The following is a 9313-nucleotide window of genomic DNA, read 5'->3' as shown; positions in this document are numbered from 1 at the left end:
TTTATTCATTTCTAGTTATTTAACCTTTACGTAGATTTTCAAAACTATGGAATATAACTTAGATTTTTCTCTAAAACTGTCGACTAATAGTACAATTACGTCGGGCTCGGAGTCGGGCTCGATAAGCAATTAATTTAAACAACACACCGCGCCGAAATTTAAATTTTTGGTGGGTTACACGCGGCCATGTTGATGTTGTACAGAAGGAAAGTTCGGAAGAGAGTGTCGCGAAAAGGAGAATCATTACTAGCTTTGGATGGAATTTCTGTTTTGACAGAGATGAAGACATTTTACGCCCCGGTACTGCGGTAGGTACAATGTACAAAATATTTTAACATTTGTCCTTGAATGAATAATTGCTTTTGCTACTGTTCCTTAGTCAGGACACTACACATAAAACGCCTTGCAGTGAAATCGTTTTAGCAAGCGCTATTTCAATTTTATTATAATAATTTAGCACTTCTAAACATCTCTCATAAGGATGGATTTCAACCCGAATTTCCTCGTTTGGGATCGATTCAGGAATTTTAGTGTTCCTCTCGTCAACATTTACAGAGTATGTTTTACAATGTAATAAAATATATTTATTTTTAAATGCATGTTCAAGATCATTTTCAGCACTTATTTTGATTATTTAATAGTTGCATGCAGTGGACTGTGCCTGAGACGATTCCCATAGCGCCGGCGAATAGTCAGCTTGTATAAATGGTGAGAACCAGCTCAAATTTTCATTTAACACAAATAACCTAATATTGTTTTTATTAACTTGTATCTTTTAGCATAGAACTATAAAAATATTGCAGACTTCTATGTACCAAGTAAACAAGAGGTTTATATTCTTAATTTCCTTATCCTAAAAATACATAACAATGGATTCTGACAGGTAATCTAAACATGCTATAAATTAGCACAGCTATGCATATTAATTATTTTATATTAAATACTTATGCATAAATTATTAAGAATAGCTATATCATTTTGACATATTCTATGATGCACAATTATACATGCATTATTTACAGGAATCTGAATGCTCACAAGAAGGACAAATGCAGTATGGAAATTAACACAAAGGTATTCTAAGATTTCTTAAATTTTCTGATTAGAGCTATAAAATCACATGAATTGAAATACATGTATCTTATATCTTATTCAATGTAAGTCAGGCATAGAGCTTTAGCTCTAGCCCTAACCTTTTCCTTTAGCTCACTTGAGCCATTTTAAGTCCAAAGTTAAACAAAGCGAGTTTTCTCATCAGTGTCTAGTTTTCGTCTGTCATCTGTAAACTTCTCAAATTTTTACATTTATCGAAATTAATCCTAAGAACCAAAAAAAGACACTGCAAGATAGTGAATTTCTATTCTACACTAAATGTATACTGAACTGTCAGGTTGAAGTATTATAACCAATTGTCATAACAGTCTTGTACTCTTGTAGAGCCTTACTTTATTATTTGTTATATATTTATATGTTTATAATATATAAATGCGATAGATAATCGATGATAATACATCCTGATGGTCATTTTTTCTTTCAGAAATTGTGCCAGAAAAGTAAGTGTCTACGGGAACAATCAACATCGAACTTTCTGAGCCTTCCTACTTAAACTAAAGTGAATTCATTTGTGAATTTCATGGGATATCAGTGAGGAAGTGATTCAAGCAGACACTTGAGAAATTTCGGATCTAACTTATAAATTAGGATCTTTGGCATATTCGGGGAAAATAGCGTGACTGTGTTGATTTTATGGGATCTTTTTATTAATATAGTTGTAGTGGATATTTTGTCTTAATACATGTGTTTGTCACTCTAGTCTAGTCATTAACTTTGTACGGTAAATGTTCATGGGCAACTGGAAGTTCATTGTAACAGTATACCCCGTTGAGGTTTCAATGACCTCTCCCAATGTTATTAAGTCAAATGTCATATTTTAAAAAAAGAAATAGTTTGTTTTATTACAAAGAAATGTTGATCAGTGAGAATACTTAGAAAAAAATATGCTTACATTGTACATCTATAAGTGTATATGTAATATTTGTTTGAAAACACATTGTGAAAGAAACAATTTTTTTTAATTTTGAAAATATAGATTTGATCTATGATAAATTGAACATTAATTGAATTGAATTCAGTTTTCATTGTATCTTCCTGGAATTTCTTAGATTTCAATGGAATTCCATAGATTTCTAAATATCCTTGTGCACAGATATGTTGGGCCACCATAAGAATTATCATTGTTTGAAATTGGGCCAACGTAAGGCCTACATGGAGATGCACAAATACGTTGGGCCTACATTGGGCCAACATCAGAATTATCATTGTATAACATTGGGACAACGTAGCGCCAACATGTCAGTGCAATGTTGCAACGATGAGCAAAATTACATTGGCCCAATATACATTTTCCGACGTTGGTCCAATGTCGGAAAATGATATTGGGCCAATGTAATTTTGCTCATCGGCGCAACGTTGCGCCGACATGTCGGCGCAACGTTGGCCCAATGTCATAGAACGATAATTCTGACGTTGGTCCGACGTTGGGCCAACATAACTGACAACAGTGGCCCAACGTTGGACCAACGTCAGAATTATCGTTCTATGACATTGGGCCAACGTTGCGCCAACATGTCGGCGCAACGTTGCGCCGATGAGCAAAATTACATTGGCCCAATATCATTTTCCGACATTGGACCAACGTAACTTACAACGGTGGCCCAACATTGGGCCAACGTAAGCTTGCTATCTGGGTAGGGAGTCTACTCTAGAGTCGCGAAGTAAGGCATTGATCCTGAAGTCGCGGATTCGATTCCAACTGTGGGAAGTGGAGAATGGTCCTTCGGATGATAGGTTCCGTGTTGCACTTGCTGCTTGGTCAGGGAGTCTGCTCTAGAGACGCGAAGTAAGGAGTTGATCCTTACGCCGCGGGCTCGAATCCCACTGATGGACGTGGAGACTGGTCTTGCGGACGATAGGTTCCGTGTCGCACTTGCTGCTGGCACGAAAAGACCCCTTTCTGCTCAATGGCCCAAATATAGGACAAAATACACCGAGAAATTTGGTTGTGATCCACATCATTGAAAAATTGGAGAGAGAGAGACCTTAAACAACTAAAGAACAATCACTTTTCGTGCATTTCTGATTGATGTAGGTCGTAGTAGCACCGACGTCAATGCTATCAAAAATGTTCCCCCAACCTCATTAGATGCGCTTTAAATAATTTGGAAAGTTGGCAGTGAGAATGCTACACTGTAACGACACAATCATCTTTTGAAACTGAGTGAACTTTTAATCTTTTTGTTTGATGCAGAACGTTCTTTATCTTTCTTTCTTTATGCTAAATGTTAGAAATAAATATTTAAATCAAACCACACTTCTTCTTTTCAAAGTTAGGACTAAATGTTTTCTATTTCTATTGAGTTTCCTTAATGAGGAGATGCATGTAGGCTCAATTTCAAGCTGAAGTTTCAAGTCCTATGACCGATTAGCTTGGGGGTGTCCACACTGTGGCTCGAACCTACAACCCTTAGATTTAAAATCCAACGCTCTACCGACTGAGCTAAAGGGTTAACCCACTACCTAGTGCTAGTAGGAGCGTGGCCTCACTATTTACAACACATATATAGCCACTTTAAACTCTGTTACGACTAAATGATCTATTGTACGATTTATGTCCTTGATTTTCTGATTAATAATTAAGTTTATTTTCCAGGAAAACATAAATATAAAAACAAGATAAGTTAACAATTATAGAATTTTTAAGAGAAATATAATTTCAATGACATGAGTACGATTAGAAATTTATTTTTTTTTCATTTAATATGACTGACACTTGAAGAGAAAATATGAAATGGTGCAATTTTGCAGAATAATAATTTAGATAAATCTATAACGAAAAAAAAGCATAGAACAAAAAACTATGGATTTGTTTTATAGAAAACTGGTGTAAGTTAAAGTTATACATTGTATAGCCCTTCTTTGCTTCATAAACTTAAAATTAAAGGGTATTCTGAATTATGTGTGTAGCCGAGGGGAGGGGGGATAAGCACCTTTTAACCCATTACTTCCCACTTCTTTAGTCATGGTATCATTTTTTTGTTTAAATAAAACAAAACTACTTGTTTTGAACTTTGACAAACAACAGGACTGATTGATATTAGTTGTTTTACGTCCCTTCTCGGGGATTTTTCACTCATTTGGAGACACTACCAGTTGCCGGTGGATAGCTACAAATTTTGTGTTATACTCGGCACTCAGGGCCATTGGGCAGTAAGGGATCTTTTTTGTGGTAAAAGCTACTGCGACATGGGACCTTGGTTTACACGGTCTCATCCAACAACAAAATATAATTTAGATAAGAAATAACACAATAACATACACAATCAAATCTCAAAGAAAAAAAGTATTTTTTTTAAAAAATCTGTTCATAAAAAATATATTTCATTTAATTATCCTTAGCCGGCACCAACTTCCAATCATTGAAGAAAAATTTTACAAGAATTTGATTCTCATCACGTGACATATGGGCGGTACCCAAATGCATAGTACCAAAATTTGGCACACGTCTTTTGTTTGCTTACATACAAAATGTATATAAAAAATTACTGCTAGTGAACACTAGACGACACGTGTCGGCATATGGATTTTGAGACGACGGAAACACTTCTATTTCTATGTGCGTCTATGATGAATCATTCAGAGATGCCTGTTTTTTTTCTGCATAAGGTTGGACGAAATATTAACTTCCTTAAAACAGAACAAATATGCTTTGCTGCATTAAAATGTAGGTCTTTCTGTGATGAATCATTCAAAGATTCGTAATATAATTTCTTCATGATGCTTGAATAAATAAGAACTTCCTCAATGTAGCATTTATGACTTTCTGCTTTGAAACACTGGCTCTAATTAATAAGCTACTTTTTAAATTAATTACTCTTAATTACTGTTAATCATGAATCCTGTGTAAAATTATTAAATACAGCAAGGAAATGTTAAATTCCTTATTTAATTCAGAATACTTTATTTAAGTACCACTTTTAGGCATTAGGGAAACCCTAATGTTTTTATCAAGATAATAAAAAAATCGTGATAAACGGTTGTTGTTTTTTTTTAAGCACGTCACACAAGTGGTAAATTTCAACCTTTGTTTTAAATTAAATAAACTAGCTTGGATTTATCGTGAGAACTCCAAGAGAATAACAAGCCATGATCGCTGATCCCTTTAAAGCTTTAACATTTTTGTCATTTTTTCCTAAAACTTTGAGAGAAGTCGAAAAAGTAAAAACTTCATAGACGAATAGACACGGACGGAAGACAGACGCGATCAGAAACGCTTACTTGAGCCTTCAGCTTAGATGAACTAAAAAACAATTACTTATTTTAAAGTGCTACGTGCTATATCAGTGATCGGTATTTAGATAATAACAAGTAAACTTCCGTTCTCCAGCATTCACTTCCGTCCTAATCTTTACTGTAGTACTCATCCTTCACGGTAACAATGAGAGACATTCCCCTCCCTCCAAATTGACAACCTACTTTCTTATGTTTCCTGTTCATCCTGGCTTTTCTCCTTTATTTTAAGAACTATGTACTTCAAATTCATTTCCTCATCTTCATCCAATTCAGTGTAAAGTAATATAACATTTCGCAAATATTACATATGTTTTAACAGGTTTGCAACAAAAAAAACAAACTATGTTTTTGACTCAATTATGTTTATTAAATCAGAAATGATAACTATAAATTTAAAAAAAACTAATTATAGAACAATTTATTCCGAGTGTGTACTTAAGGATATGCGACCCTCAGCCAGGAAGGATAACTCTTTAATTTATAATTTACTTTAAAAAGTCTTAAAATAAAGCTTAAAATTGAAATTTTTTCATGCAACAATTTTCATTTTATGCCTCTATGTATGATTCAATGTTCATTAAAGGTTTGAAAAACAGTATTAAAAAATTTGACATTTGTACCTCATAAAATTAAGTTAACCTTGCATATTTAAAAAAAAAATCAAATTTCTTTTAATTTAGCCTTACTTACCAATGTTTATAAGCATGCTTTGAAATAAGAAGTGATTTACGGTGTTTTCTTTGCAATATGAAACAATGGAAGTAAATAGGAGAAAGTAAAGTACTAAATAAGTGTCAAACTCATGCAATTGTCTTAAAAAGCCTACATACCAATGATTTTTATTCCCAAAATGTATTTCTTGATCAATTATCAAATAAAAAAAAATATGCAGTAGGTTGTTCAAATCGCATTTCCTGAAATATTATTTGAGATTTACTGATTTTCCCTATATAATATGATTAAATTGAAAGATAAAGTTTAGAGAAACACCGTGGGTAAATACATTTTAATTTGAGAGTTTAGATACGTCTTTGTGAGCATTTTCAGTTACTCAATGCCTGATTTTTAGAACCTAAGCATCGGATAACCTTTAGTTTACCCTATTATTGGTGTTGAAATAAGAAAAAAAGATAGTATAGAGTCATCTATCTGTATCCTAAGAAAATATTTAAATATACAAATCGTGAATATTTTCTATCTCCGGGTTAAGAATTCTCAGATCAAAACTCGTTATTTCTCGAAATCTATTTAAAACAAAGCTCAAATAATAATACAAAGTTTAAGGTACACTTACAATGTTGAGTTATTACTTTCTGATGTCATGGTTGCAAAATTTTTCTTAAAATGGTAAATTCTCCAATCTATATTGTCTATAAATATTTCAAATGATATAGTTTGGAACTAAATGTGTAATGAAACATCACTGCTAGTGTCGCACAGTCAGATACGGATGTTCACATTATTTGGAGGTACTGCGCAGGGAAAAGTAAACAACCTGACAGTAATATACAAAGAGGTTCACCTTGTCAATATTACTCAAGAAGCATTACAAAAAGTTTCTCTGTTCATTCTGGCAGTACTAAGGACGGATGCCCAATTTATCTGACTTTCATAATAGGTTTCACTGCACAGACTCTTTAAAATCATGAGCAGGGATTTCTGCAAAGTCTGCCGGTAATTAGCAGGAATTTTCATACAAACGGGGATTGTTCAATAGGGGGAATCATTAAACTAATACAATTATTTGTAAGATGCACACTCATAGAAGATTTATGTACAATGACAGCATAGCACAGAGATTTCTGCTGACTTTGACTGAAATAAGTTTTTTTGACAGTAAAGAGCAGACATATCCTTGTACCTTTGCAGGCTTTAATAGCAACGTCCATATATACTATGTCAGTCAAGAAAAGGTATGATCTCAAACTCTGGCAGAAATGAGCTGGGATATCCCAACATTCTGGCAGTAATGATCGAGCAGGGATATCCTACAATTCTGGCAGTAATTAGTGAATATCTCAAACCCTTTTTCTTTACTGAGCAGGGATGTCTTAACATATTGACGGTAATAATTAGAAGTGGGATCAAAGTTATCTTTAACAATGAACCGTAAATTCTGCAAACTCTTCTATACATCAATTAGACAAAACATTTTTTTCAAGGTTGCTCTCGTTGACTAGATAAAAGTAATAAATGCACGTTTATAATTTTATTTCAGATAATATTCATATACAAAAGAGGAAAATCTTTGAGTTAATGAGTAACAGAAAGATTTTTCTTGGAAAATTTTACTCTTCAATAAAGAATATACAGCTCAACAAACGTTTTAAGCTCACATGGTTTTTCGCACAAATTAAGGTCACATTTTTGTAATAAAAAATATTATTTTCGAACCTGAGAACGATGACATGGCCCTACGTTATATTACATATATAATGTCAAGTATAAATGTCCTTTAAATTTATTATCTGAAGTTTCCAAAGTGGATGTTTTAGAGGGGAATTTATTAATGAATGGTACGATGTTTCTACCATAGGCCTCTACCATAGGATATTTACAAATAATATAAAACGTGCTTTCTTTGATACAATGTGGTTGAAAATTTTACATTTTCTTCTTAAAGGTGAGTATTTTTTTTTAAATTCTTTGCTCACTTACCATACTCATCTGGATTTTGTCGAAATGGAGCACCGAAAAGGGATAAATTGCAGAAAGAAACCATACTACAGGGTAGGATAATAAAGTATTGTTTATTTTTTCAAATAGTAATTTTTTCTATGAAAAGGAAACTTCTTCTGCATTTACGGTTTGAAAGGATAAAATTTTGCTGTGGGATGAATCTTTCATGATTCTAGATTTTAGAAGGTGACTCTGAAAAATGCCACCTTATTAACATACAAATCAGTCAAACTGATGAAAAAATATTATTATCATCTTGCGCTTAAGAGTCAGAATGTACAGAAAACACAAGTTACAGTAGCTGTACTGTGCCTGTGTCTATGTTTCTGCAAAGAGCCACTGCTTTCAAAAGAATGGATAAAAAGACAGCTGCAATTGGCAAGAAACCACAAAAAATCAAATGGAAATAGTTGTTATTTTTCAGCCAAGAATATATCAAAATTCTACCAATTGATTTATTTGAATCATGTTTTAGTGATTAAAATAAAACTCAAATAATGTAAAACAAATACTTTTAAAATGTATTGTGATGTCTCAATACACAATATTACATTATAACAATGTGACCTTAATTTGTGCAAAAAACCATGTGAGCTTAAAAAGTTTGTTGAGCTGTATACAATTCTTTTTACATTTAATAAGTGAATAAAGAAAAAAAAATAGCAAGCGAGATAACTCCTAGGACTAGACACTTCATTGATCACGACCAAGATCTTTTTAATTGTTAGAAATAACCAATGAACATAATTTTAATTAGTTTCACCTATTCTCAACATATTATTTTATTGCTTAATTTTGAATACTTTTCATGTATTTTACAAACCATCATTTTCTAGCAACATTTCTAAAAGGCGGCGTAAAATTAATAAATATAAACTAATATTGATATTTTTTTGATATTTAATGAAGTCTTTTTTTCCTTTTTAAGACTTGATTGTGTTTATTTCTTATTCTGAAATGCAATATACAATCAAATCAGTTGTATGAAGAAAATCTGGCTTTAGAGGTTTCAAATTATATGGCAAATGTTCGCCACTTGTAGACCCTGTGAAATTTTTGTAAAAGGTAGAGTTTATATAATTATGGTTTATAAATTAAATGACAATGGCTTGCAGTAAATTATCTTAAGTATAGATCTGCTAAAATGAGTTCATCTGCAGCATCATTTTGAAAAGAAATCTCATGATAAATTCTTAAATGATATTTTGACATTCTTTCGTATGTTAATTTAATAGAAGAAACACTTTAGACATTTAATGAAAATTAATGTACATGTATATTGATC

The 9313-nt window shown here is 32.5% G+C and overlaps 1 long non-coding RNA gene across 1 annotated transcript; it reads left to right on the top strand.

Annotated features, from left to right (window-relative positions):
- The first annotated feature begins 201 nt into the window (after positions 1–201).
- Positions 202–2231, top strand: LOC134272253 (uncharacterized). Its single transcript, XR_009993155.1, has 4 exons — positions 202–308; positions 642–708; positions 1023–1074; positions 1538–2231. It is a non-coding gene; the product is annotated as an uncharacterized LOC134272253 (long non-coding RNA).
- The last annotated feature ends 7082 nt before the right edge of the window (positions 2232–9313 follow it).

The sequence above is a fragment of the Saccostrea cucullata genome, unplaced genomic scaffold (genome assembly GCF_032062105.1).
Source record: "Saccostrea cucullata isolate Sc308-1 unplaced genomic scaffold, CSIRO_AGI_Scuc_v1 ctg1353, whole genome shotgun sequence".
Taxonomy (NCBI): domain Eukaryota; kingdom Metazoa; phylum Mollusca; class Bivalvia; order Ostreida; family Ostreidae; genus Saccostrea; species Saccostrea cuccullata.
This window is presented reverse-complemented; position numbering and strand designations above follow the sequence as displayed.